Source organism: Zingiber officinale, chromosome 3A (genome assembly GCF_018446385.1).
Source record: "Zingiber officinale cultivar Zhangliang chromosome 3A, Zo_v1.1, whole genome shotgun sequence".
Taxonomy (NCBI): Eukaryota; Viridiplantae; Streptophyta; class Magnoliopsida; order Zingiberales; family Zingiberaceae; genus Zingiber; species Zingiber officinale.
Window position 1 is genome coordinate 47,590,007 of NC_055990.1, and position 21,770 is coordinate 47,611,776.

The window sequence follows — 21,770 nt, forward strand, 5'->3', positions numbered from 1 at the left end:
CCAAGCCTGTCGGCTCCCTTCCCATGCCGTCCTTCTCGCTAGCTGCGTCTTTCGCTCGACTTCCTGCGCTCCTAAGTTCCTGCACACTTAGACACAGGGATTAAAACAAATCAGGACCTAACCTAACTTAGTTGATCACATCAAAACAACCACGGGGTTCAACAATCTCCCCCTTTTTGATGTGCATCAACCCAAGTTCAAGTTAGGGTAAACCAAACAAGTAATTTAAAGAAATTACAAAACTAACATTTCAAGCATAAAGTTTGCAATTAAAAATTAATTGCAATACTAAGTATAGAATGAATTTATCTATCAAAATTCAGAAAAAAATGACTTTAACTCCCCCTGAACTTGTATTAACTCTCCCCCTTTGATCACATCAAAAAATATTGGGCTAAAAAATGAAGTAAAGATACTGTTTAAGTTAAAGCAAACTTTAACTCTATTTTTTAAGTTTTAAAAAATATTCAAATAATTGACAAGAATTTTAAAAGCATTAACCGATATTTTATGCTTTATCAGATTGCCAATTAAATATTTAATTCGATAATCGGCTTCTAGGCTGTGGCGAGGCACTAGGTCTTTTTGGTTATTGGATCATCAATCACTTCTAGACAAAGTCTTTTAAGGAATTTTAATATTTAATTTCTTCTGAAAGCCTTGATTAACAGAAGTTTTACTTTAGATATGATTTTGGAACCGAATAGAGGTTCCTTCCTATTGGGTTAGTTAAAAACTTAGGGGATATATATCCTTTAGGTATTTTTCTAAGTTGACCTTGATGATGTTTGATATACCAATTTAATTTATTATAAATTCTAACTTTTTATTTTTGAAATTTATTTAAGCATGCATAACTATTTTTCAATTTTTTAATTTCAATTTTAATTTTTCATTTTCTGAGTTCATATTATCTAACCGTATTTTTAAATCAGCAAATTCTTTTTCTAATTTGACTAAGTCTTTAGTAAGTACTTTGATAAATAGAAAAGACTATTTAAGGGTTAGAGCACGTACCTGACTTACCTCTATTTCTGATGCTCCCCCTTCATCGGAACTTTCTTCTTCTGATGATCCTCCCCCTTCTTCTATGCTCATTTCTGAGTTAGTCTCATCTTCTTCTACTTAATGGTTGGCCATCAGTGCTAATCCCGAGAAGGCTTCGACTTCAGATTCGAGGGTTGATGATTCATCCCATATAGCCTTCAGACTCTTGCGTTTAGTGGTCGTCGGTCTTTGGGACTTCTCCTTATCCCTTTTCTTCAACTTTGGGCAGTCATCCTTGATGTGCCATTCCTCGTTGCAGTTGTAGCATCAGACTGTCCTTCTGTTGCGTTGATGCTTGCTCGACTGCGATCTAGATTTATTAGTTTTAATAAACTTATTTAATTTCCTTACCAATAGTGCCACTTCATTTTCATCGATCGATGCTTCGGAGTCGGGATCATCCATCTCGGCTTGTAGAGCAACATTGTGATTTGACTTCTCTTTAGGTTTTGCAATTCGAGACTCGTGAAGTTCAAAAGTAGAAAACAAGTTTTCTAGCATACTTACCTCAAAGTCCTTAGACATGTAGTAAGCATCTACTAAGGATGCCCACTTTAGAGTTCTTGGGAAGGCGTTGAGCACATACCAGATAGAATCTCGGTTCGTTACCGATTCTCCGAGATTGGTCAATTGAGTTATCAGCTCCTTAATTCTCGCTTGGAGTTGCGCCACCTTTTCACCATTGTTCATCTGGAGATTTCTCAGCTGGGTCCGGAGGATGTCGCGTCTTGCTAATTTCACTTCTGAGCTGCCTTCATGGAGCTCTAGGAAGTTTTCCCAAAGGTCTTTGGCGGAGTCGTAGCTTCCGATCCGACTTACCTCCTGGGGCGGTAGGACACTGAGCGGATGGAATTCTGCCTTTCCATTAGCCACGAAATCGACTTGCTTCTTCTTTGTCCATTGGAATTCTTCTTTATCTTTTGGGATTGAAAAACCATATTTCATAGTTAATAAAATATCAAAATCCGTTTTGAAGAATACCTCAATTCGACGCTTCCATGTCACGAAGTCTCCGTCAAATTTCAAGGGATGAATACTTGTTTTGGCCATCGTCTTGATCTTTGTTGCTTTAGACGGTGGTTAGTCATTCTGAGGTGGTTTGGCTCTGATACCACTTGTTGGTACAACGGGACCGGCAAGAAGGGAGGGGTGAATTGCTTGCAAATAAAGCAAAACCCTCCTCGTTCTTTCAACTCAAGAATAACAACAATAATAAAATAAAACAGATATAAAAGTAAAGTAGAGAAGAGAAGACTCAGGGTTTTACTTGGTTATAACATAGATGGTTGTTAATCCAAGACAGTTGAAAAAGTGCACTATGAATCTCCTTCACTGTAGGCGGAGAAGTCTTTTTACATACTAAGAAAGTTCACAAGTTGCTAGGAATTGATTACAGAGTTGATTGCTTAATTCCTAGCTCCAAGGGTCTTTATATAGCTCCTGGAAACTCTATCTTGAGTCTTGAGGGTGCCTCCAAAGGGGTTGAGGATGCCTCCAAAGGGGTTGAGGGTGCCTCTAGCCGAGGCATCGGATAAAACTTTATCTAAAGTCGAAACGATCAAGTAGACTGGGTCAAAAGCACCTTCAATGGCATTGAGGGTGCCTTCAATGTTGAGGGTGCCCTCAATGCTATTGAGGGCGCCTTCAACCTGCATGATATAAATAGCTTCTAGCTTCTCTTTTTCTTCTTCTTCTGAAGCTCCGATCGCTTGGGTGATTTCGACGAACCGAAATAAGGCTCACCCGAACCCAATTTTCGGCTTTCTCCTCGAGCAGGCTTCCGTCCCGACTTCTCATCCCTCGAACGTCACGCACGTTCTTCTCATCCACTTGAGTACTCTTCCAGAGCTCTTTCTGTTAGTTAGAGCCCTAGAGCCAATCATTTGATGATTGTATGGACTCATGTATATCATATTCATGTATATATATTAAGGCATTTGGTTTTTGGTTATTATGCTTATTTGTATTAGTGCCAGATAAAATAAGTATAGTAACGTCCTAGAGTAGAAAGGTTCTTACCTATATCAATCGATTGGTTGAATCGATAGTGAGATGATATAGGGAACACTACTCTAAATCATTCCTAGTCGAGTATTAACATTCAGGGACAATGTTAATACAATAAGACTAGCATGTAGGTCAGCTCGATAACTTGATCTCACAAGTCATGGATATAGAGATATCAAGCTGACACATGGGTATGCATTAGAGAATGTATACTGAATGACCCGCCATGAGAAAGTATCATGGATCGTTATATGAGTGTCATATACTTTCTCATGTGGCTATTAGTATGACTATTAGTCCTTTGACCTGAAGTCACCATGGATCCCTACATAAGGAGTTATGTACTTTAGTTTCGTCAAACGTCACCCGTAACAGGGTGGACTATAAAGGCGATTACTGGGTATGTAATAAATTATGCAGAGGGATGTGAGTGATGTAGATGGGATCTATCCCTCCCATATAACGGGAGCGACATCAATATTCTTGATAGAGTTAGACCACGAAGTGCATGGCCATGCCCAAATGAGTCAACATGAGATGTTGAGCTCATTTGATCGAGTGAGTCTACTTGGAGTTCAAGATTTAGAATGATTAGAGGATGACACGGTCTATGCCTCATATTGATCAATCAAGATGTCTAGGATAGAAGGACAATGTCACATATTTTGTGAGGAGTCACAATTGGTAGTCACAAGGTGATGTCGGATCTCGACATTCTTGTAACTTGGGTAGTAATGATGTGTTGCTAGATACCGCTCATTACTTATGCTCCTAAATGGGTTTAGGGCATTGCCAACGTTACAAGAACCTATAGGGTCACACACTAAGGATAATTAGATGGAGATTTGGTTCATATGATGAACCAAGAGGATTAGATTCATTTGATGAATCATATTGGATTAAGAGTAATCCAAATTGGGCTAATTGAGTTAGACTCAAGTTGATTCATGTATTCAATGAGTCTAATTTAGATTATGACTCATTAAATCAACTTAATTTAATGAATTAGATTCATTATATTAAGTTGGCTTGAATCATATGGTTGGATTAGATCAACCATGAGAGAGATTGATCAAGTTTGACTTGATTTGAGAGGAAGAGAAAAAGTCATGTTTGACTTGACTTTTTGCCACATCACTAGTGAGTTGGCAAGATGTGGACCAATAGGATTGCTCCACATCATCAATGTGTGCCACCTCATGGAGGTTACAAGCCTCTATAGCATTTAATGTGGGCGGCCCACATTAAATGAGGAGGTTACACTTGTTGCCATGTCATTTAGTGAGGTGGCAAGATGTGGACCAATAGTGTTGATCCACATCATCCTAGAGTGCCACCTCATGGGGGTTACAACTCTTAATGGTCTCCACATTAATTGGAATTAATGTGGGGGTTACACCTCCTAGAGTGGTCGGCCACTTGATGGATAAGGGGTTGTTTGAATTTCCTCTCATTGATTTGATTCACTCTTCTTCTCCCTTGGGTGCTCTCTCTTCTCCTTCTCCCATTCTTTGGCCGAACACTCCATTGGTGCTAGCACACCTTGTGTTTTGGTCATCTCCTTCTACTTGTGTCCGTGTGGATACATATAGAGGTTGTCTACTTTGACAACTAGAGATCCGGCGACATCTTGGACAAGCGGGAACGCGAAGGGCTTCGCTACAAGGGTAATGATCTTAACTTTAGTGTAGATCTAAAGTTTTTACAAACTCATACAAGAAAAATGTTTTTCGAAAAATTTTGTTTACGAATCTTTGCACGAGATCCATGGCTTTAGGTGACTCGGGGTTTCCGCGACGCGAAAAAGCGGTTTTCGCGGCCCGACTAACCCAACACTTTCATCCTTCGGACGCACCGAGCCCGTCGGCTCCCTTCCCGTGCCATCCTTCTCACTAGCTACATCTTCCGCTCGACTTCCTGCGCTCCTAAGTTCCTACACAATTAGACACAGGGATTAAAACAAATCATGACCTAACCTAACTTAGTTGATCACATCAAAACAACCACGGGGTTCAACAGTTGCCTGTTGACTCCGTTCACTGGGCCGAACCAAAACTAGCTCGGCATGTTGTCGGGTCAGTTTCAGTTCCTTAAGTGTAAAATTGGCAAACCGCCAGTTTGGCCTGCCGGTTCAACCAAATTTTTTTATTTTTTTACCTTTAGAACAACCGGTTAACCAGCAGTTCCTAGTCGTTGAGGGAGGGATGGGGTTTTATTTGGGTATTTTTTTTTCAACGATTAGGATCATTTGACCGTTTTGATCAATAGCTATGATTTAGTATCCGTTACTATCCAAAATCTATAAATAGAGAGTTCATTTTATCATTTTTACACATATCTTCTCTACTCTTAATCTCAATTTCATATTCTCTATATGTTTTCGTCTTTATTTCTATACACTTTCGTTTCCAATTTTCAATTATAATGGAAGGAGGTCGTGGAAGTGCATCATCTCAAGCTCGGAAGGGAAAGGAAATAGTGAATCCGTGGGAGGAGGACCCCCAACATTTAATCCACCAATGATGAGATTGAGCACCTTCCGAATCTGACACCCGAAATACAAGGAAGTACCGATGTAATTACTTCTAAGATTCAGAAAATTCCTCATCTAAAGTCTTCTATTTTTACTAAACATTTTGAGAAGGTCACTCTTCCGCCAAGAGAAATGCGTGTAAAATGTAAGCACTACAATGCTTCCTACAAATTCCAAGTCGGCAGCGACTATGGATTGTTGAAATGACATGTAGAAACAAAACACTTAACAGAATATGGACTCGACTGTCCTCAAACATAATTATCAAGATTTTTTTCAACTAGCGATAGTACTAATTTCGATTTATTTTTATATTCGGATAATAAATTAAGAGAATCATTAGCTAAATTTATTTCCGTAAAACATCTTTATTTTAGTTTTAGATCTAAATGCACATTTGAAGATTTTTATAAAGAATCTCTTAATCCATGTGTTAAATGTCTTCCTAGGACTACACTTATTTGTACAATTAAAAATTTAATAAAATAAGGAAAAAAGAATTTAATTGATGAATTTAGTAAATTAGATAATAAAGTTTCTTTATATTCTGATATTTGGAGTGATCATTGGAAACACATTCATATATGGGTGTGACTTACAATTGGATCGATAACTCTTGGAACCTCAAAAAAATATTGTTAGCTTATAGAGTTTTTGATGAATCACATAATGTTCATAACAACGCATAATTATTATGTTTAATTTTAGAAGATCAATATGGATTTATTCATAAAATATTTTCAATATCATTAGATAATGCTAGTTCGCTTGTATAGATGAACTAAAATTTATTTGTCAACCTATTATTGGTGGCTTATTTTTTCATATTCATTGTATATGCCATGTTTTAAATTTATGTGTTCAAGATGGATTAAAAATTTTAGAAAATTATATTAAACCAATTAGAATTGTAATTTCTTATTTATGGTCATATCCATCTATAATGAAACAATAGAATAGGTTTTATAAAACTAATAGAATGAGACCTAAAAAATTTCCATGTGATGTACCAACACGTTGAAATTCAACATACCAATTATTACAAAATTCATTTTAATATAAGGAATTATTATGTTTATTTTTTACATAAAATACTAATACTAATATATATTTATTTTCATAACAATGAAATATTTGTACTAGTATTTGTGAAAATTTAAAAGTATTTAATGATGCAACCGAACAACTTTTTAATATTTTTTATCCCACTGCTCAATTAGTTTTAGAAAAATTTTCTAATATAGTATTAGTTTTAAATGAACATATTAATAATGAATCTTTATCTTCTTGCATCTTAGCTATGAAAACTAAATTGGAAAATATTTTTATTTTATTCTTGAAATTTATTTAAATGCTTTTGCTTTAGATCTTAGATTTAAATTAGAAGTTTTACAAAAAATATTAACTTTATATTATGGCGCTTTAATTCCAATTAAAAATTCTTCTTCGCCTAATCTAGTTAGTATTATATATAATGTTAGAATTAATTTATATAATATTTATAATCAATATTATGTAAAATATGAAACATAAATTAATATTTCTAAAATATAACAAACTACTAGTGGTAATTTAAATCTATAAAAGCACAATTTTTATTAAAACAATGGACAAAATATCCACGAGGATCCTCAAGTTCCACACAGGAACTTGAGAATTATTTTACGACTTCTTTTGATTTTAATGAAACAGATAGTGAAAATTTTGATATCTTAAAGTGGTGGTCATAGAAGGCTCAAAGCTTTCTCGCCCTCTCTGTGATCGTCAAAGAAATTTTAGCTTATCCAGCGTCAACTGTTACTGTAGAACAGATATTCAGTGCCGACGACAACATATTAGATAAATGACGATCAACTTTGTCTCCTAACTCATTGGAAGCCCAAGTATTACTAGACGATTGGACCAGAACTGAGAAAAGAATCCAAGAAATGCAACTTTCAGATAACGAAGTTGAAGATTTTGATATTAAAGGAACGAATATAATAGGAATGGGAAATGGAAGTGAGTGACAATGTAAAAGGGTAAAAATATAAAAGAACTACATGAGCTTTGATTCCCCCATACCTTAAGTGGATGCATAGGAAACTTAAATAAATGCAAGTATTTTTTAAAAATAAATTTTAATTTTTAATTTTTTTAATATAATAATATTGAATTGTGGCGAACCGTGGTGAACCATGAACCGAACTGTGAACCATAGCCGTCTTGGGCGATTAAGGTTAAGGGTCGACTTGCCAGGAACCGTCGAATCGATGGTTCCGAATCGTTGAACCGTCAGTTATGAACCGTGGTCAAGTCTACGCACAGTATCCTAAAGGAATTAGGTACTAACTATTGTAAAGGGATGTTGAAGTATCTACCGACTTTAAAAAAGAAAGGGTGTATAGGAAAGTGGAGACCAACATTCAATTGGTTCTTAAAGAAAGGGATAAAGTCGTCCGGAGGCATGTGGGGATGATCATAGGCAGAAGGAATAACAATTTGGTGATCGTCGGGGATATGATAAGTCATGTTCATTTGATCCACCTCGTCGCCATTGAAATCCGATGAGGTGGAGGTGAACCATAGGCCTGGGATAGCAGGAGGAGGGGAAGGAGAGCACGCTAAATGAAAGATGATGAGATTCAAAGATCGATAGGAAGAAAAGGAAAAGACTTACTGAGAGAAAGTCCCTGGCGATGAATAGAGAGTAAGAAGCAAAGAAGACGAGGATGAAGACGAAGGTACAGATATGGCGAAGAAAGGAATAAAGGGTTTAAAAACCCTGTGGATGGTCATCCCGAGTCGTCCGATCAAGGGTTTGATAAAACCGAGGCTTGATCTGGCTGTTGAATTTGAAAAGGTAGCCATCGCATTAGATCCCAACAGTTGTTTGTCACATCATGCATGCAGTGGCAAGAAAAAGCGACACATGGCCCTCAATCACAAGTGACATTAATGAGAAATGGATGTGTATGATTAAAAAGCATGTGTGACATGCTTTACATTAATGGCGAGGGATTTAAGTGATTTTTGAGAAATTTGGATAATGTTAGCAGTAATTAAAAGACACTAAATGTGGGTGGCTGCTCGGGAAGAAATCAGAAATAGGCTAAGAAACGACTAAGTGTCGTCCATGCTAGATCCGAGCGACATCAACCTTGAAGTATGAGTGGCCTCTTAGGAAAGAGATCAGAAATAAGTTAACAAATAGCTAACTGTCATCCATGTCGGATCCAAGCGGCATCAACCACGGAGTATGAGTGGTCGCTCGTGAAAGAGATCATAAATAAGTTAACAAATGACTAAGTGTCATCCACGCCGGATCCGAGCGGCATCAACCTCGGAGTATGAGTGGCTACTCGGGAAAGAGATCAGAAAAAGGATAGCAAATAGCTAAGTGTCGTCTATGCTAGATCCGAGCGGCATCAATCTCGAAGTCTCCAGATCAGGAAGAGATCAGCTTCTTGTAAAGCGATAAGAACAGTGATTGCCATAGCCGAGTGGCGACTCTAAACCCTAGAATGCCCGATCAGGAAGAAGAGTTGCAGAAAATGTCACGCCCTGAGAGTAAGGTTGTCCGACGAAAATCGGACAGCACCTCCCCTGTAGCAGTGACAAATGAAACCGGTATACATCACCAACAGATAATACATATGCAAATTAAATCACAACCACACAGATAATATGCAGCCTACACGGCTGGAAAATCAAACATAGCGGAAAACAAAAATAACAAGTATAAGGTAACGAAAACTCACCGCGGGCCGGCCCGGCTTGACTCCTTGACAAAACAACCAAATACAAAATAACAAGTCCACAGCCCAATTATTACAATGCTAAATTCAAAGGTTTAACTCACAATAAAATGAAAAACAAAAATCATAAAATCGTCCTCTGAAGCGACGTGGGACCGGCAGTCGGGATCCTCCTCCAAGTGTACTAGCATCGCTATCAGCTACCTGGTGAAATTACCAATGTGGGTGGTGAGTATAAAGACTCAGCGGGTAACAGAATAGACAATGCATGAGTATCATAAAGAACAGGAATACAAAAGGATACAGTCTCGGAAAGATAAATAGCAGATACTACTAGGTAAACAAAGTATATATCCATACCTGATACCATATCCTAGGCTAACAGTGTAAGGTCTGAGATAACATAAACTGCTACAGTACTACTCATAACTACTAGAATCACATATAAAGTATACTGTAATAGTAATCAGGGTCCAAGCATATATAACAGGTATGTGATAACAAAACTGCATAAGTAAACATAGACAGCATAAGCAGGTATATCAAAAAGTAGCGTATGCACGGATGGTCACTCCCGCCCACCCCTCAAGTCCATGACCCCATTATGGACGAGAGGCCGGGACAATGACAGACTGTACACCACTCCAGCTACCACTACTCTCGAGTGGCCGAGGGGACAGTTGCATAGTAGCTGAATAGCTACGTCTGCGACGGGGGTCCCTACTGCCCGCGACTCCAACAGACACTACCCATGAGTGTGCGAGTAGGGGGCATGACAGGACATGTGGCACGCTCCAAGCTACCACTACCCATGAGTGGCCGAGCGTGCGGCCTAGGCCAACGACCGTCTCAACCACAAGGGAGCCAAAGTCATTGGCTATGCATGCAATGACATGATGCAAATAATGCAACAGTCATCATATATATATATAACAGAAAATCAAGTATGCTACATGAATCCGCATGCTCAATACTAAGCATAAATAAACAGTAGTCAAACAGGTAAACATGGCATATAGTATCTGCTAGTTATCAAGAATAACAACGGGAGACTGTATAGATACGAAAGTGAGCATCTCGAAGATTGAGTGGATAAAGTATCAAGCACAAGAAATAAAATGAGTGGAGTCAAGATAAACACTACTTTATCTGGGCTACTCATGCACCAAGAACAATAACTAAAGAAACAAGTAAGAAGTACCCGCCTCAAATGTAGGCTGAATCCGACGTCAACCTCGTCACAATACCCGCCTCGATCAAAGTCCTGTATCAACGTACAAAATTTAACTAACTACATATGAAACTAAATAACTATACTAGTGTACATGTCAGATGAATTAAATCCAAGTTGCATTCATTACCCCAACGAAACCATTCTGATCTACTAATACCCAATCCACAGCCCTAACCGTATGCCTTCAGATCATAAAATTAGGATTCCCCCAAATCATGCATTTGTCCCCAATACAACAATGTACAAAATGACTATTCAATTAAACTAGGTATCTGAAAAACCTAAACCTTACCTTACACCCCACTGATCACTCACTGCCGGAAGGTGAGGTCTTCGGCTCAAACCTTCCAGTGATGCCCACTGCCAAGATTCACGAACAGAGCTCCTACAGAGCCTTCCAACTATTGCAATTACACTATCAATGCACAAATCAGATGGAATACAACCTCAGATCCACAAATCTACTGTCTTAATACTGTAAATATCTTACCTATGAGTCCCGGATGATGACCAGCTGCTGGAGGTTGTGGCCGAGCCCCTCACAGCAAGCCATGCCCAAAACCAATCCACAATCCGTTCATCCTCCAATCTGGACACACATCACAACTTCCACAGCTACCAAAAACCCTAAACAAACAATCCTTACCTCTAATACCTTAGTGACAGCTTCCACCACCAGCGACGAGGTGAATTCCGACGAATTTGGCTCGGCCCTAAAGCTCGGGAAGACGAGATATCTTCCTAAGGTGCAGATCCTCGACCAGCTTTGAGCTCTGGAATGGTGATTCAATCTCCGGCGTCCCCAAAGCTCAGATCTGCTCTCCCGACCATGGATTCTTCGCGAGCAGTGGCGTTTTGAAGGGAACGCTGCAGATGAGGTCGCCGACTAAACGTGGAGGAGGCCAGAGACCCGTCTCGCAACCAAGCGTCGGCGATCGACCGTGGGCGTGCGTCGATGCTGATCCCGTCGACGGATAGGTTGAGCTCGAGGGGGAATCGGGCGTTTTCGGCGGAGTGGACACGAAGGGGATGCGAAGGGAAATGAGGCGACCTTTAGGGCTAGAGTACAGTAGCTTCTTATTTTTATAGGTAGGGTTTAATTACTCCAGCTAATTAACTCCCTAATAAGCCTCTCAAATGGTGATTTCCATTATCCCTTTAAACACTGTCATAAGTCCTCCAAATAAATCCAGAAAAATGTCTAAAAATTCCCAATAATCATTATAGGTTATTTTATTTTGTCGTATCTCACATGCTGCTAATTAGTATTGGTCAAACTTACGACTAAACTTGGAATATATGGGGATAAAGATGGACCCTACTAAAAGTGGATCAAAGCATTGAAGACCAATTGACGTGGAGGTCAAAGACCCAGGACTACAGATCAGGCAAGGTTGGCTAAACGGGCCCTCGATATTGGTCGGGCATGACCGTCTGAATGGCCACCCTCTATAAACTTATGACTGGAGTTAAGAGACAAATAGTAATATTCCTGGCCCACCGTCCCTGTCGAGAGGACCTTATGTCCAATCGGACGACATGCAACCCTTCGACAACCAAAAAATCAAGTGAATGATAGGTTAACAGCCTTACTCTGTATGGCTAAGATTGTAAAATACCGGAAAATAAGCGGATATTAATAAGGGATTTTTCCGGAATTTTTGGAAATTTTTCGAGAATTTTTCGGAGCTCGTACGGACGAGTTCACGGGGATAAAAACGGGGTCCGGAAAAGCCTGTTTTGGCTACCCTATTTTAAAGAGGAAATGTTTAATTTTCTTCCTTTTTCTTTTATTCTTTTTCTTATTTTCCTCCGTCGATCCCTTCATTCCTCTTCCTCACCGAAAACCCGTGCGCCCCTTTTTCCTTCCCCGTCGCGACCGTGCCCTAACCACTCGGCGGTTCTCCTCCTCCCTTCTTCCCTTCTTCTTTTCTTCCCCCGACAGACCTCATTATGCCCTAACTCCTGGTCGCCTTCTTCTCGCTCGGAGCAGCGCCGCCGCCACTTCTTCTTCTCTTCTCCCAAGCACCGGCGACGCTTGCGCCAGCCGTGCCCTAGATCCACCGCCGGCCGCAACTCACAGAGCCGACGACGAGCAGTGCCGGTCTTCCCTCCTCTGTTTCCCGATTCCCCTTCCTCCTCTGTGCCGAACCCCAGTGCCCAACGCCACCTTACCGGCCGAGTTTGATCTGTGCCCTAGTTTCCAGATGCTGAGTTCTTCCTCTCACTGATTGGAATAGCGGTAGGTCATGATCTCATTTTTAGTTTCTGTTGTGGAGGGATTAATCTTTGCTTAGTTTCAGTTATATGGCAGATTAGTTTCTTTTTAATCTACTGTGGCTAATCTTGTTTCAGCTGAGGGTTTTTAAGGAGAAGGTGTCAAGGTTAGTGCTACCAGTAAGTTTCTCAATTAGGTTTTCTTGATGTTGCCTTGATGAATTTGTATCTTCTATTCTTAATTGGAGCAGTAAGGGGGATTCCAGTCAAGTGTTGTGCACTGTGGGGAAGATTTCAGCAAGGAGGTTTTGCTGTGGTATACCTTGTTTCCAGCAACAGTTACTTCGTCCAGCAGTAACTTTCCTTGCCTGTGGTGTAACAGGAGCAGCTGAGAAGTAAGGTAAGGTGTAGAGCATTTGATATATGTTATAGGTCATGATTTTGATTGAATTATTTTAGATAGATGATCATGTGTAGATTAATTCTTGTGGGAAGAATGATGATCATATGATTAGGGTTTTGTCCTAATTTAGGATTAGAGATTTTATTTAGCTATTTGGAATAGTTGTAGCTAAATAAAATATATTTCTATTTTTGACACAGGACTTTGACGCGAGACGCATATCTTGACTACCAGATTGGACTATCCTATTGGAGGCGGGTACTTTTGACTTATTGTCTTTGATATGCATAGTAATGAAATTAACAAGCTGCATTAATTATGTTCCTCATTTGTTTCGGTTAATCACTACCTGATTACCAGTTACCTGCTTGATTGATTGTGTGTTTTGCATTTTGTGTGGTTATGTACCTGATTACATATGCTCATAGGGGTAGTGATATAACCATGTTTCCCATGTTCAGGACCTAGGTTTGATACCTTATTTGATCAGTGTACTTTGATATGATTTGTTCACTATGGTGCACATTATTATATGTCCATAGATCGGTTTAGTATAATACCATGCTTAGTGTCATGCACCATTCGCATGATAGCATGTTGTGTGATAGATTGCTCTATTATTGTCGAGCACATTACCAGTTTCATCACTGTTTGGTGCTCCGTTGTGACGCTCATGGGTAGCGTGACGCAGCGTGATAGCACGTCAGTTTGCTCTTCCGATGCTCCGTTGGTCCGCTTAGGGGTAGTGTGACGTAGCGTGTAGCACGTTAGAGATCTCTCCCCGTCATAGTGTACCGGGAGATGAGAGCATTGCGCTCCCCCATTTATGATTTGGGGTAGGAGTATGTGTGTACTCCGACAGCATCCCGTCCACTCGGTCACTCATCAGGGGTAGTGATGCAGAGTGCACGGTCGTCACAGCCCTACCCACTCGGTCCCACTTTTGGTTGTGAGTTGGCTGACTGGTGTCAGGGGTGACCACGACATGGGCATCATATGCATGATGCATTTATTGCTTGTATTTGTGTTTGCTGCATTTATATGCTGCATATTGTTTGGATACCTATGTTTGACATGCATACAGGTCTTCTATACCTTTCGGACTGTTTGTCCTTATACCAGGTCCTGGTTAGTACAATTTCTCTCCTGTTTACTTCGGTTTGTATTTACCTTTATTTTATCAGGAGACTGTGCGCATGATTAGTGTTAGGTGTTATTTCCTTACTTTGCATATCAATTGTACCTGCTGAGTGTTGGACTCACCCCGCCTCCATTGTTGTTATATTTCAGGATGATGCTGTCAGGAGAGAGTTCTAGTTGCTGGTCCCCTAAAGACCCCGAAGACTTATGGATCTTTTAGTTTTGTTTTGCTTCTTATTTGACCATGTTTACACTTGGTTTTGTTTGATACCTGGATATTGTATGGATTGTCCTTGTTGATGGATTTTTATTCGATATGTTTTATTACATGCCTGCTTGGACGGCAGAAGAGGTGAGTTTGTTGGATTTGTGTTTTATGAGTGTAGTGGAGTAGGAAAAATCAGATTTGATCTTTACGAGTGTAGTTGAGTAGGGTTAATTTCGAGTCAAAGTATTATTGTTCTGTTTACTTGTTATATAAACTGCGTGGAATGTCTGTGATTGTATTTTATTTCTGCTATTATTCCAGCCGCATGTGGCTGAGGTATGTGGATATGTAGAAAGTTTCAGATTGTCCGCGTACAGGGGAGATGCTGTCGAAATTTCTTCGGACAGGGGCTCCTCCGGGGCGTGACAATTTAGTGGTATCATAGCCAAGTTTTACGATCGTTGTTTTCGTATTTTGGATAGTTGGTATAACCTGATACCAATTGATATGGTATCAGAGCGCCAAAGTTTGGCGATACTTGTTTGATTTTCGAGATTTATCTGATACCAATTTATTGGTATCAGAGCGGGTTGTGATACCTACTTTTGGTATTCTGGAGATTATGTGCTAGCCTAAGTTTGCGAGTCAAACTGGGCATTTTCGGATTTTCGTTATGGTTATGTTTCGGGCATCTGTTCCGGATTTTTATATGAATTTTCGGTGATTTTTCTTGTATGTAATTCTGAGGTCAATTTGGGGACTGGACAATGACGGAATATCTCCAGACGGCAAATAAGTAAAAAGGTAGTTATATATTTTGACCTCTTACACTTCCTTGACTTGTTTAGTAATGTGAAACCTCTATGGAATGCCTATATATTTGCTTATTTAAAAGGTAATTCTAGAAGCTTTCAAGCTCATAGAACTGTGATAGTCCTTCATTGTGCAACGATTTGTTTCAATTGACCTATAGGTTATTTCATGCACAAGGACAACAAGGATTGGACATCAATAACAGACTTGGTATTGATGATAAATTTAGATACTGAAATAGGTTGATGGAAATATAGGAAACAACTATATAATCACTATTATGACCATCTGGAAATAACTATGTCATTCATTGTGGTATAACAAGTATTGGATTTTTAAATCTTCCTATCTGTTGCCATGTGTGCTACATGGTTGGTGGATATGGTCCTAGGACCTTTAATTAGACTGCTTTTAGTTAGACTGAACTGAACAATAACCATATAGAGAATGATAAAACGAGAGGTGTCGTGATGCACTCTAATGCCACTTGAGAATAATTTGTAAGAGTTGTCATTGACAAATTCTTACCTGTAGTGTTGCTGGCCGACCATATTATCGATCATATTGATTTTAGTTAATAACCATACAAATAGTATTTAATGCCATAGTTATAATTGAGTTGAATGTTTAGTTATGAATTAAGCTTACAAGTAGAATATGAGATGTTCGCTACCACATATTGCCAAAATATTTGAAATAAGTGAACAGCCTGTTCTTTCCTACTGATCGTGGTGCAAGATAAACACCTATTGAAGTATGTATTGATATTTCTACTCAGATCATGATTAAAAGCAATTTCTGTAGGAAAATATATATATATATATATATATATATATATATATATATATATATATATATATATATATAATAAACAGATAATAAAATAATGACATATTTATTAATATAATTGATAAATAATAGCTATAAAATTAAACTCTGGCTAACATGTTAGTTGGTTAACTAATTAACTCTACTGTAATTTATTCCTTAATAGAGGAAAAGTGATTTAAAACTAGTAAACCTATATGATAAAGATGTATAGAATGATTACTCAGATCTCAATACATCTATATTGTCAGATCTTACTAGTTATGATTTCCGTATTAATACGGTCACCAAAGAGGATGCGCAACGAGCCGACGGATCTATTTTCCTCGATACGATTTCTATTTATCCCTTATCTGTAGATATACTGATAGATACTGGTAGCTCGCATTTTTTATATCCCGTACCTTTATGCGGGAGATTGGTAGATTACCCACTTTCCGACCGTAGCGACTGACCGTTTCCCTACCGTCCGGTGATACTTTAGACGTCACCCAGGAGGTCAGAGGTTGCTCGTTAGGTTTTGGCAACCTAATACTTACGGTGGATCTTTTAGTATTAGAAATGGTTGATTTTGATATTATTCTTGGCATGGACTGTTTGTCAGTATATCATGCTACCGTTGATTGCCAGACGAGGGTGGTCACCTTACGGCCTCCGAACCAACCCTTGTGGGATTTCACTGGCATCAGAGATGACGGCATCTCGATCATTTCGGCGATTCAGGCTCAGAAGCTGCTGTCACATGGTTGTCAGGGTTTTCTGTTATCTTTGATCAGTACTGAGGACAGCAGTAGTTCACAGCTCTCCGACGTTCTTGTAGTCCGGGAGTACCCAGATGTATTTTCAGAGGAGCTGCCAGGTTTGCCTCCCAGAAGGCAAGTTGAGTTCGCTATTGAGCTGATTCCGGGGACCGCACCGGCATCGAAAGCTCCTTATCGTATGGCACCAAAAGAGTTGAACGAGCTGAAGGTTCAACTCCAGGAGCTTTTAGATAGGGGATTTATTCGCCCTAGTGTTTCTCCATGGGGTTCTCCGGTATTATTTGTCAAGAAAAAAGACGGCACCATGAGGTTATATATTGACTACAGACAGTTGAATGCAGTTACCGTCAGAAATAAATATCCTTTACCACGGATCGAGGATTTGTGTGATCAGCTCAGAGGTACTTCAGTGTATTCTAAGATTGATCTGCGATCCGGATATCATCAGTTGAGAGTCAGAGACTCAGATATCCAGAAGACAGCTTTCCGTACGAGATACGGTCATTATAAGTTTTTGGTAATGCCATTTGGGCTTACCAATGCTCCAGCGGTGTTTATGGACTTGATGAACCACATTTTTCTGGAGCATCTGGATCAGTTTGTTATCATTTTCATTAATGACATATTGGTCTACTCGCGTTCCGAGGAGGAGCATGCACAGCATCTTCGCATAGTCTTGGAGATTCTTAGACAACATCAACTGTACGCGAAGTTCAGCAAGTGTGCATTCTGGCTATCCTCAGTCGATTTTCTGGGACACTGGTCTCTAGAAGAGGTATTTCAGTAGACCCTCAGAAGATCGAGGTTGTCACCAATTGGGAGCAGCCGAAGTCAGTTCAGGAGATCCGTAGTTTTCTGGGATTGGCCGGATATTACCGACGTTTTGTCGAGGGTTTCTCACGTATCGCTATACCGCTGACACGCCTTACCAGGAAGGGCGTGAAGTTTACGTGAACAGAGGATTGCGAGACCAACTTTCAGGAGCTGAAGTGGAGATTAGTGTCGGCTCCAGTTTTGGTTTTACCTTCTGGAGAGGACGGATTTGTACTCTACACCGACGCGTCACTTCAGGGTTTGGGCGCTGTTCTGATGCAACACGGCAGAGTGGTCTCTTATGCTTCTCGTCAGCTGAAGGAGCATGAGAAGAACTACCCAGTTCATGACCTGGAGTTAGCCGCCATCATATATGCTTTGAAGATTTGGCGTCATCATCTGTACGACGTTACATTTGAGATACTCACTGATCATAAGAGTTTCAAATACATTTTTACCCAGAAGGAGCTTAATCTCCGACAGAGGAGATGGATGGAGTTCCTGAAGGACTACGATTGTACCATTAGCTACCACCCGGGGAAAGCTAATGTGGTTGCCGATGCACTCAGCAGGAAGTCCAGAGGGACTTTGGCTTGCCACCGGACTTCAGTCACGGATTTGATTCAGAGTTTTTCTAAGTTAGACCTTGAGGAGCAGGGATCTACAGAGCAGGGTATTCTTGTTACTATGGTTGCTCAGTCGTCGATCAGGACGAAGATCCGAGAGGCACAGGCTGGTGATCAGCATTTGCAGTTCATTAGCAGTCAGATAGCTTCTGGGCAGCAGACCGAGTTTACACAAGACGAGGAGGGTGTTATATACTTCCGAGGCAGATTATGTGTACCTCAGTCTCATCCGGTCTTACAGGAGCTACTTCAGGAGGCTCATCGTTCTCGATTTGCTATTTATCCAGGCGGGACCCGTATGTATCGAGACTTGAGGCGTTCCTATTAGTGGAAAGGTATGAAGAAAGACATCGCGGATTTTGTAGCTAGATGTCTTGTTTGTCAGCAGGTGAAGGATGAGCACCAGAGACCTGCAGGGTTACTTCAGCGGATTCCTATTCCTGAGTGGAAGTGGGATCACATTACCATGGACTTTGTGGTAGGGTTGCCGAGGACACGACGAGGTCATGACGCGATTTGGGTAATCGTTGATCGATTAACCAAATCCGCGCACTTCTTAGCGATCTGGAGGACTGATCCTCTGGATCGATTGACAGATCTGTATTGTCGGGAGATTATCAGACTACATGGTGTTCCGTTGAGTATCATTTCTGATAGAGATCCACAGTTTACGTCTCATTTCTGGCAGAGTCTGCAGCAGGCCTTGGGCACACAGCTCCGTTTCAGTACAGCCTTCCATCCACAGACAGATGGACAGTCAGAGCGGACCATTCAGACTTTAGAGGACCTGCTGAGGTCATGTGTTATGGATTTTGGAGGCAGTTGGGAGGACCATCTGTCATTGGTAGAGTTTGCCTATAACAACAGCTTTCATTCAGCTATCCAGATGGCACTGTTTGAGGCGTTGTATGGTAAACCTTGTCGGACACTCGTCCTCTGGGATGAGGTTGGAGAGGCCCAGTTGTTGGGACCTCATAGAGTTCAGCAGGATGCAGAGTTGGTCCGTACTATCAGACGGAGGATGTCAGAGGCGCAAGACCGTCAGAAGAGTTATGTTGATCGGAGACGCGGACCACTAGAGTTTTCTGTTGGCGACCATGTATTTTTGTGAGTTTCACCCACGAAAGGGGTGAAGAGATTTGGCCTCAGAGGTAAGCTAGCTTCGCGGTACATTGGTCCTTTCGAGATCTTGGAGAGGATCGGAGCAGTAGCTTACCGACTGGCACTACCACCGTCCCTGTCAGGCGTACACAATGTATTCCACGTATCTATGCTGCGGAGATACGTACCCGATCTGACGCATGTGCTGGCAGATATTCCAGTTCTAGTTCAGCCTGACATTACATATGAGGAGGTTCCGGTACGTATTCTGGACCGGAAGGAGCGACAGTTGAGGAACAAGACTATCCGGCTGGTTAAAGTCGGATGACAGTATCATTCGGATGAGGAGGCTACTTAGGAGCTCGAGGATACGATCCGAGCTCGATATCCCCATCTTTTCACTTGAGGTATGTGATTTAATTTACCGTTCAGCATTTATACTCTATATCTGTTGTTAGTATTTGCTGATGGTAGATAACGAAATTTGGGGACCAAATATTTATTAGTGGGGGAGAATGTAAAATACTGGAAAATAGGCGGATATTAATAAGGGATTTTTCCGGAATTTTTGGAAATTTTTCGAGAATTTTTCGGAGCTCGTACGGACGAGTTCACGGGGATAAAAACGGGGCCCGGAAAAACCTGTTTTGGCTACCCTATTTTAAAGAGGAAATGTTTAATTTTCTTCCTTTTTCTTTTATTCTTTTTCTTATTTTCCTCCACCATTTCCTTCATTCCTCTTCCTCACCGAAAAACCCGTGCGCCCCTTTTTCCTTCCCCGTCGCGACCGTGCCCTAACCACTCGGCGGTTCTCCTCCTCCCTTCTTCCCTTCTTCTTTTCTTCCCCCGACAGACCTCATTATGCCCTAACTCCTGGTCACCTTCTTCCAGCTCGGAGCAGCGCCGCCGCCACTTCTTCTTCTCTTCTCCCAAGCACCGGCGACGCTTGCGCCAGCCGTGCCCTAGATCCACCGCCGGCCGCAACTCACAGAGCCGACGACGAGCAGTGCCGGTCTTCCCTCCTCTGTTTCCTGATTCCCCTTCCCTCCTCTGTGCTGAACCCCAGTGCCCAACGCCACCTTGCCGGCCGAGTTTGATTTGTGCCCTAGTTTCCAGATGCCGAGTTCTTCCTCTCACTGATTGGAATAGCGGTAGGTCATGATCTCATTTTTAGTTTCTGTTGTGGAGGGATTAATCTTTGCTTAGTTTCAGTTATATGGCAGATTAGTTTCTTTTTAATCTACTGTGGCTAATCTTGTTTCAGCTGAGGGTTTTTAAGGAGAAGGTGTCAAGGTTAGTGCTACCAGTAAGTTTCTCAATTAGGTTTTCTTGATGTTGCCTTGATGAATTTGTATCTTCTGTTCTTAATTGGAGCAGTAAGGGGGATTCCAGTCAAGTGTTGTGCACTGTGGGGAAGATTTCAGCAAGGAGGTTTTGCTGTGGTATACCTTGTTTCCAGCAACAGTTACTTCGTCCAGCAGTAACTTTCCTTGCCTATGGTGTAATAGGAGCAGCTGAGAAGTAAGGTAAGGTGTAGAGCATTTGATATATGCTATAGGTCATGATTTTGATTCAATTATTTTAGATAGATGATCATGTGTAGATTAATTCTTGTGGGAAGAATGATGATCATATGATTAGGGTTTTGTCCTAATTTAGGATTAGAGATTTTATTTAGCTATTTGGAAGAGTTGTAGCTAAATAAAATATATTTCTATTTTTGACACAGGACTTTGACGCGAGACGCGTATCTTGACTACCAGATTGGACTATCCTATTGGTAGAGCCGTCAATTTGGGTTGGGCCCGTCGGGTTGGCCCGCCCCGCCAAACAATTTAAGCGGGTTGGGTTGGAATTTTATCAACCCAAGTCCGCCGTGGGCCGACCCGCCTAGGCCCGCGACCCGCGCGGGTTGGCCCGCTCGGGCTTGGGTTCGCCCGCGGGTTGAAAAACACATGTAAGATAAGTTTTAGGCCAATTTATTATCATTCTGTGTTATAATTTTGAAATAAAAATAATACTTTTCATCCAACATTAGTACTCGTTTGTGCTCATTTATATTTAAAATACATGTTTATGTATACATTTAATTGTAGAAAACTTTTTTGAAGTAAAATATTGAAGATATGAAATATTTTTTAATTTTTTTAAAAATTTTTGATGGGCCCGCGGGTTGGCCCGCCCAACCCGCAACCCGCCTTAGAACGGGTTGGGTTGGAAATTTCCCAACCCGCCAAGTTGGCGGGTTGGCCCGCCCCACCCCGCCAAATGATTAGCCCGCCACGGGCCGACCCGCCCCGCC

The 21,770-nt window shown here is 40.8% G+C and overlaps 2 long non-coding RNA genes across 2 annotated transcripts; both read left to right on the forward strand.

Moving 5' to 3' along the window:
• The first annotated feature begins 12,770 nt into the window (after nucleotides 1-12,770).
• Nucleotides 12,771-21,217, forward strand: LOC122053715. The gene is made up of 4 exons (XR_006132318.1): nucleotides 12,771-12,800; nucleotides 12,914-12,942; nucleotides 13,027-13,175; nucleotides 21,198-21,217. It is a non-coding gene; the product is annotated as an uncharacterized LOC122053715 (long non-coding RNA).
• On the forward strand, nucleotides 20,582-20,959 carry LOC122053714. The gene is made up of 3 exons (XR_006132317.1): nucleotides 20,582-20,619; nucleotides 20,733-20,761; nucleotides 20,846-20,959. It is a non-coding gene; the product is annotated as an uncharacterized LOC122053714 (long non-coding RNA).
• Nucleotides 21,218-21,770: the final 553 nt, after the last annotated feature.